The sequence below is a fragment of the Melanerpes formicivorus genome, unplaced genomic scaffold (genome assembly GCF_026170545.1).
Source record: "Melanerpes formicivorus ecotype bairdi unplaced genomic scaffold, bMelFor1.0.p_v2 SCAF_31, whole genome shotgun sequence".
NCBI classification, from domain to species: domain Eukaryota; kingdom Metazoa; phylum Chordata; class Aves; order Piciformes; family Picidae; genus Melanerpes; species Melanerpes formicivorus.
In genome coordinates this window covers 694730-703533 of record NW_027142383.1, presented here as the reverse complement: position 1 = coordinate 703533, position 8804 = coordinate 694730, and positions in this window count along the sequence as shown.

Here is an 8804-nt window from a genome sequence, read left to right as displayed (position 1 = left end):
GTATCTCGGCCGAGGAAAGAGGTAGGGAAGAATTCTAAGGATCATTTTGACAGTCTCCAGAAGTTAGATCAGATGGCCAATGCAATGTGGTGCTAGGCTTTTCCCTTTAGGTTTTACCCCAAGAATGTTTTGCTTCTATTTGAATTGTCTCCCAAGTGCCGTATGCAGCTGTAGATGAATGCATGTATCTCGGCAGAGGAAAGAGGTAGGGAAGAATTCTAAGGAGCATTTTGACTGTCTCCAGAAGTTAGATCAGATGGCCAATGCAATGTGGTGCTAGGCTTTTCCCTTTAGGTTTTACCCCAAGAATGTTTTGCTTCTATTTGAATTGTCTCCCAAGTGCTGTATGCGGCTGTAGATGAATGCATGTATCTCGGCCGAGGAAAGAGGTAGGGAAGAATTCTAAGGATCATTTTGACTGTCTCCAGAAGTTAGATCAGATGGCCAATGCCATGTGGTGCTAGGCTTTTCCCTTTAGGTTTTACCCCAAGAATGTTTTGCTTCTATTCGAATTGTCTCAGAATTGCTGCATGCAGCTGTAGATGAATGCATGAATCTCGGCAGAGGAAAGAGGTAGGGAAGAATTCTAAGGAGCATTTTGACTGTCTCCAGAAGTTAGATCAGATGGCCAATGCAATGTGGTGCTAGGCTTTTCCCTTTAGGTTTTACGCCAAGAATGTTTTGCTTCTATTCGAATTGTCTCAGAAGTGCTGTATGCAGCTGTAGATGAATGCATGTATCTCGGCAGAGGAAAGAGGTAGGGAAGAATTCTAAGGATCATTTTGACTGTGTCCAGAAGTTAGATCAGATGGCCAATGCAATGTGGTGCTAGCCTTTTCACTTTAGGTTTTACCCCAAGAATGTTTTGCTTCTATTTGAAATGTCTCAGAAGTGCTGTATGCAGCTGTAGATGAATGCATGTATCTCGGCCGAGGAAAGAGGTAGGGAAGAATTCTAAGGATCATTTTGACTGTCTCCAGAAGTTAGATCAGATGGCCAATGCAATGTGGTGCTAGGCTTTTCCCTATAGGTTTTACCCCTGGAATGGTTTGCTTCTATTCGAATTGTCTGATAAGTGCTATATGCAGCTGTAGATGAATGCATGTATCTCGGCCGAGGAAAGAGGTAGGGAAGAATTCTAAGGAGCATTTTGACTGTCTCCAGAAGTGAGATCAGATGGCCAATGCAATGTGGTGCTAGGCTTTTCCCTTTAGGTTTTACCCCAAGAATGTTTTGCTTCTATTCGAATTGTCTCAGAATTGCTGCATGCAGCTGTAGATGAATGCATGAATCTCGGCAGAGGAAAGAGGTAGGGAAGAATTCTAAGGAGCATTTTGACTGTCTCCAGAAGTTAGATCAGATGGCCAATGCAATGTGGTGCTAGGCTTTTCCCTTTAGGTTTTACCCCAAGAATGGTTTGCTTCTATTTGAATTGTCTCACAAGTGCTGTATGCAGCTGTAGATGAATGCATGTATCTCGGCAGAGGAAAGAGGTAGGGAAGAATTCTAAGGAGCATTTTGACTGTGTCCAGAAGTTAGATCAGATGGCCAATGCAATGTGGTGCTAGGCTTTTCCCTTTCGGTTTTACCCCAAGAATGGTTTGCTTCTATTCGAATTGTCTCAGAAGTGCTGTATGCAGCTGTAGATGAATGCATGTATCTCGGCAGAGGAAAGAGGTAGGGAAGATTTCTACGGATCATTTTGACTGTCTTCAGAAGTTAGATCAGATGGCCAATGCAATGTGGTGCTAGGCTTTTCCCTTTAGGTTTTACCCCAAGAATGTTTTGCTTCTATTCGAATTGTCTCACAAGTGCTGTATGCAGCTGTAGATGAATGCATGTATCTCGGCAGAGGAAAGAGGTAGGGAAGAATTCTAAGGATCATTTTGACTGTCTCCAGAAGTTAGATCAGATGGCCAATGCCATGTGGTGCTAGGCTTTTCCCTTTAGGTTTTACCCCAAGAATGTTTTGCTTCTATTCGAATTGTCTCACAAGTGCTGTATGCAGCTGTAGATGAATGCATGTATCTCGGCCGAGGAAAGAGGTAGGGAAGAATTCTAAGGATCATTTTGACTGTCTCCAGAAGTTAGATCAGATGGCCAATGCAATGTGGTGCTAGGCTTTTCCCTATAGGTTTTACCCCAAGAATGGTTTGCTTCTATTCGAATTGTCTGATAAGTGCTATATGCAGCTGTAGATGAATGCATGTATCTCGGCCGAGGAAAGAGGTAGGGAAGAATTCTAAGGAGCATTTTGACTGTCTCCAGAAGTGAGATCAGATGGCCAATGCAATGTGGTGCTAGGCTTTTCCCTTTAGGTTTTACCCCAAGAATGTTTTGCTTCTATTCGAATTGTCTCAGAATTGCTGCATGCAGCTGTAGATGAATGCATGAATCTCGGCCGAGGAAAGAGGTAGGGAAGAATTCTAAGGAGCATTTTGACTGTCTCCAGAAGTTAGATCAGATGGCCAATGCAATGTGGTGCTAGGCTTTTCCCTTTAGGTTTTACCCCAAGAATGGTTTGCTTCTATTTGAATTGTCTCACAAGTGCTGTATGCAGCTGTAGATGAATGCATGTATCTCGGCAGAGGAAAGAGGTAGGGAAGAATTCTAAGGATCATTTTGACTGTGTCCAGAAGTTAGATCAGATGGCCAATGCAATGTGGTGCTAGGCTTTTCCCTTTAGGTTTTACCCCAAGAATGGTTTGCTTCTATTCGAATTGTCTCACAAGTGCTGTATGCAGCTGTAGATGAATGCATGTATCTCGGCAGAGGAAAGAGGTAGGGAAGAATTCTAAGGATCATTTTGACTGTCTCCAGAAGTTAGATCAGATGGCCAATGCCATGTGGTGCTAGGCTTTTCCCTTTAGGTTTTACCCCAAAAATGTTTTGCTTCTATTCGAATTGTCTCACAAGTGCTGTATGCAGCTGTAGATGAATGCATGTATCTCGGCAGAGGAAAGAGGTAGGGAAGAATTCTAAGGATCATTTTGACTGTCTCCAGAAGTTAGATCAGATGGCCAATGCAATGTGGTGCTAGGCTTTTCCCTTTAGGTTTTACCCCAAGAATGTTTTGCTTCTATTCGAATTGTCTCCCAAGAGCTGTATGCAGCTGTAGATGAATGCATGTATCTCGGCAGTGGAAAGAGGTAGGGAAGAATTCTAAGGAGCATTTTGACTGTGTCCAGAAGTTAGATCAGATGGCCAATGCCATGTGGTGCTAGCCTTTTCCCTTTAGGTTTTACCCAAGAATGGTTTGCTTCTATTTGAATTGTCTCACAAGTGCTGTATGCAGCTGTAGATGAATGCATGTATCTCGGCAGAGGAAAGAGGTAGGGAAGAATTCTAAGGAGCATTTTGACTGCCTCCAGAAGTTAGATCAGATGGCCAATGCAATGTGGTGCTAGGCTTTTCCCTTTAGGTTTTACCCCAAGAATGGTTTGCTTCTATTCGAATTGTCTCAGAAGTGCTGTATGCAGCTGTAGATGAATGCATGTATCTCGGCAGAGGAAAGAGGTAGGGAAGATTTCTAAGGATCATTTTGACTGTCTTCAGAAGTTAGATCAGATGGCCAATGCAATGTGGTGCTAGGCTTTTCCCTTTAGGTTTTACCCCAAGATTGTTTTGCTTCTATTCGAATAGTCTCACAAGTGCTGTATGCAGCTGTAGATGAATGCATGTATCTCGGCAGAGGAAAGAGGTAGGGAAGAATTCTAAGGATCATTTTGACTGTCTCCAGAAGTTAGATCAGATGGCCAATGCAATGTGGTGCTAGGCTTTTCCCTTTAGGTTTTACCCCAAGAATGGTTTGCTTCTATTCGAATTGTCTCAGAAGTGCTGAATGCAGCTGTAGATTAATGCATGTATCTCGGCAGAGGAAAGAGGTAGGGAAGAATTCTAGGGAGCATTTTGACCGTGTCCAGAAGTTAGATCAAATGGCCAATGCAATGTGGTGCTAGGCTTTTCCCTTTAGGTTTTACCCCTAGAATGTTTTGCTTCTATTCGAATTGTCTCACAAGTGCTGTATGCAGGTGAAGATGAATGCATGTATCTCGGCCAAGGAAAGAGGTAGGGAGAATTCTAAGGAGCATTTTGACTGTCTCCAGAAGTTAGATCAGATGGCCAATGCAATGTGGTGCTAGGCTTTTCCCTATAGGTTTTACCCCCAGAATGTTTTGCTTCCATTCGAATTGTCTCAGAAGTGCTGTATGCAGCTGTATATGAATGCATGTATCTCGGCAGAGGAAAGACGTAGGGAAGATTTCTAAGGATCATTTTGACTGTCTCCAGAAGTGAGATCAGATGGCCAATGCAATGTGGTGCTAGGCTTTTCCCTTTAGGTTTTACCCCAAGAATGTTTTGCTTCTATTCGAATTGTCTCCCAAGTGCTGTATGCAGCTGTATATGAATGCATGTATCTCGGCAGAGGAAAGAGGTAGGGAAGATTTCTAAGGATCATTTTGACTGTCTCCAGAAGTGAGATCAGATGGCCAATGCAATGTGGTGCTAGGCTTTTCCCTTTAGGTTTTACCCCCAGAATGTTTTGCTTCTATTCTAATTGTCTCAGAAGTGCTGTATGCAGCTGTAGATGAATGCATGTATCTCGGCAGAGGAAAGATGTAGGGAAGAATTCTAAGGATCATTTTGACTGTCTCCAGAAGTTAGATCAGATGGCCAATGCCATGTGGTGCTAGGCTTTTCCCTTTAGGTTTTACCCCAAGAATGTTTTGCTTCTATTCGAATTGTCTCACAAGTGCTGTATGCAGCTGTAGATGAATGCATGTATCTCGGCAGAGGAAAGATGTCGGGAAGAATTCTAAGGATCATTTTGACTGTCTCCAGAAGTTAGATCAGATGGCCAATGCAATGTGGTGCTAGGCTTTTCCCTTTAGGTTTTACCCCAAGAATGTTTTGCTTCTATTCGAATTGTCTCCCAAGTGCTGTATGCAGCTGTAGATGAATGCATGTGTCTCGGCAGAGGAAAGAGGTAGGGAAGAATTCTATGGATCATTTTGACTGTGTCCAGAAGTTAGATCAGATGGCCAATGCAATGTGGTGCTAGCCTTTTCCCTTTAGGTTTTACCCCAACAAAGTTTTGCTTCTATTCGAATTGTCTCCCAAGTGCTGTATGCAGCTGTAGATGAATGCATGTATCTCGGCCGAGGAAAGAGGTAGGGAAGAATTCTAAGGATCATTTTGACTGTCTCCAGAAGTTAGATCAGATGGCCCATGCAATGTGGTGCTAGGCTTTTCCCTATAGGTTTTACCCCAAGAATGGTTTGCTTCTATTCGAATTGTCTGCTAAGTGCTATATGTAGCTGTAGATGAATGCATGTATCTCGGCCGAGGAAAGAGGTAGGGAAGAATTCTAAGGAGCATTTTGACTGTCTCCAGAAGTGAGATCAGATGGCCAATGCAATGTGGTGCTAGGCTTTTCCCTTTAGGTTTTACCCCAAGAATGTTTTGCTTCTATTCGAATTGTCTCAGAAATGCTGCATGCAGCTGTAGATGAATGCATGTATCTCGGCAGAGGAAAGAGGTAGGGAAGAATTCTAAGCGGCATTTTGACTGTGTCCAGAAGTTAGATCAGATGGCCAATGCAATGTGGTGCTAGGCTTTTCCCTTTAGGTTTTACCCCAACAAATTTTTGCTTCTATTCGAATTGTCTCCAAGTACTATATGCAGCTGTATGTGAATGCATGTTTCTCGGCCGAGGAAAGAGGTAGGGAGAATTCTAAGGATCATTTTGACTGTCTCCAGAAGTGAGATCAGATGGCCAATGCAATGTGGTGCTAGGCTTTTCCCTTTAGGTTTTACCCCAAGAATGTTTTGCTTCTATTCGAATTGTCTCAGAAATGCTGTATGCAGCTGTAGATGAATGCATGTATCTCGGCAGAGGAAAGAGGTAGGCAAGAATCCTAAGGAGCATTTTGACTGTGTCCAGAAGTTAGATCAGATGGCCAATGCAATGTGGTGCTAGGCTTTTCCCTTTAGGTTTTACCCCAAGAATGTTTTGCTTCTATTCGAATTGTCTCCAAGTACTATATGCAGCTGTATGTGAATGCATGTTTCTCGGCCGAGGAAAGAGGTAGGGAGAATTCTAAGGATCATTTTGACTGTCTCCAGAAGTGAGATCAGATGGCCAATGCAATGTGGTGCTAGGCTTTTCCCTTTAGGTTTTACCCCCAGAATGTTTTGCTTCTATTCGAATTGTCTCCTAAGTGCTGTATGCAGCTGTAGATGAATGCATGTATCTCGGCAGAGGAAAGAGGAAGGGAAGATTTCTAAGGATCATTTTGATTGTCTCCAGAAGTTAGATCAGATGGCCAATGCAATGGGGTGCTAGGCTTTTCCCTTTTGGTTTTACCCCAAGAATGTTTTGCTTCTATTCGAATTGTCTCAGAAGTGCTGTATGCAGCTGTAGATGAAGGCATGTATCTCGGCAGAGAAAGAGGTAGGGAAGAATTCTAAGGAGCATTTTGACTGTCTCCAGAAGTTAGATCAGATGGCCAATGCAATGTGGTGCTAGGCTTTTCCCTTTAGGTTTTACCCCCAGAATGTTTTGCTTCTATTAGAATTGTCTAGCAAGTGCTGTATGCAGGTGAAGATGAATGCATGTATCTCGGCCAAGGAAAGAGGTAGGGAGAATTCTAAGGAGCATTTTGACTGTCTCCAGAAGTTAGATCAGATGGCCAATGCAATGTGGTGCTAGGCTTTTCCCTTTAGGTTTTACCCCAAGAATGTTTTGCTTCTATTCGGACTTTCTCACAAGTGCTGTATGCAGCTGTAAATGAATGCATGTATCTCGGCCGAGGAAAGAGGTAGGGAAGATTTCTAAGGATAATTTTGACTGTCTCCAGAAGTGAGATCAGATGGCCAATGCAATGTGGTGCTAGGCTTTTCCCTTTAGGTTTTACCCCCAGAATGTTTTGCTTCTATTCTAATTGTCTCAGAAGTGCTGTATGCAGCTGTAGATGAATGCATGTATCTCGGCAGAGGAAAGAGGTAGGGAAGAATTCTATGGATCATTTTGACTGTGTCCAGAAGTTAGATCAGATGGCCAATGCAATGTGGTGCTAGCCTTTTCCCTTTAGGTTTTACCCCAACAAAGTTTTGCTTCTATTCGAATTGTCTCAGAAGTGCTGTATGCAGCTGTAGATGAATGCATGTATCTCGGCCGAGGAAAGAGGTAGGGAAGAATTCTAAGGATCATTTTGACTGTCTCCAGAAGTTAGATCAGATGGCCCATGCAATGTGGTGCTAGGCTTTTCCCTATAGGTTTTACCCCAAGAATGGTTTGCTTCTATTCGAATTGTCTGCTAAGTGCTATATGTAGCTGTAGATGAATGCATGTATCTCGGCCGAGGAAAGAGGTAGGGAAGAATTCTAAGGAGCATTTTGACTGTGTCCAGAAGTGAGATCAGATGGCCAATGCAATGTGGTGCTAGGCTTTTCCCTTTAGGTTTTACCCCAAGAATGTTTTGCTTCTATTCGAATTGTCTCAGAATTGCTGCATGCAGCTGTAGATGAATGCATGTATCTCGGCAGAGGAAAGAGGTAGGGAAGAATTCTAAGGAGCATTTTGACTGTGTCCAGAAGTTAGATCAGATGGCCAATGCAATGTGGTGCTAGGCTTTTCCCTTTAGGTTTTACGCCAAGAATGTTTTGCTTCTATTCGAATTGTCTCAGAAGTGCTGTATGCAGCTGTAGATGAATGCATGTATCTCGGCAGAGGAAAGAGGTAGGCAAGAATCCTAAGGAGCATTTTGACTGTGTCCAGAAGTTAGATCAGATGGCCAATGCAATGTGGTGCTAGGCTTTTCCCTTTAGGTTTTACCCCAAGAATGTTTTGCTTCTATTCGAATTGTCTCCAAGTACTATATGCAGCTGTATATGAATGCATGTTTCTCGGCCGAGGAAAGAGGTAGGGAGAATTCTAAGGAGCATTTTGACTGTCTCCAGAAGTTAGATCAGATGGCCAATGCAATGTGGTGCAAGGCTTTTCCCTTTAGGTTTTACCCCAAGAATGGTTTGCTTCTATTCGAGTTGTCTCAGAAGAGCTGAATGCAGCTGTAGATTAATGCATGTATCTCGGCCGAGGAAAGAGGTAGGGAAGAATTCTAAGGAGCATTTTGACCGTGTCCAGAAGTTAGATCAGATGGGCAATGCAATGTGGTGCTAGGCTTTTCCCTTTAGGTTTTACCCCCAGAATGTTTTGCTTCTATTCGAATTGTCTCCCAAGTGCTGTATGCAGCTGTGTATGAATGCATGTATCTCGGCAGAGGAAAGAGGTAGGGAAGATTTCTAAGGATCATTTTGACTGTCTCCAGAAGTGAGATCAGATGGCCAATGCAATGTGGTGCTAGGCTTTTCCCTTTAGGTTTTACCCCCAGAATGGTTTGCTTCTATTCGAATTGTCTCCTAAAGTGCTGTATGCAGCTGTAGATGAATGCATGTATCTCGGCAGAGGTAAGAGGTAGGGAAGAATTCTAAGGATCATTTTGACTGTCTCCAGAAGTTAGATCAGATGGCCAATGCAATGTGGTGCTAGGCTATTCCCTTTAGGTTTTACCCCAAGAATGTTTTGCTTCTATTCGAATTGTCTCCCAAGTGCTGTATGCAGCTGTAGATGAATGCATGTATCTCGGCCGAGGAAAGAGGTAGGGAAGAATTCTAAGGAGCATTTTGACTGTCTCCAGAAGTGAGATCAGATGGCCAATGCAATGTGGTGCTAGGCTTTTCCCTTTAGGTTTTACCCCAAGAATGTTTTGCTTCTATTCGAATTGTCTCAGAAATGCTGCATG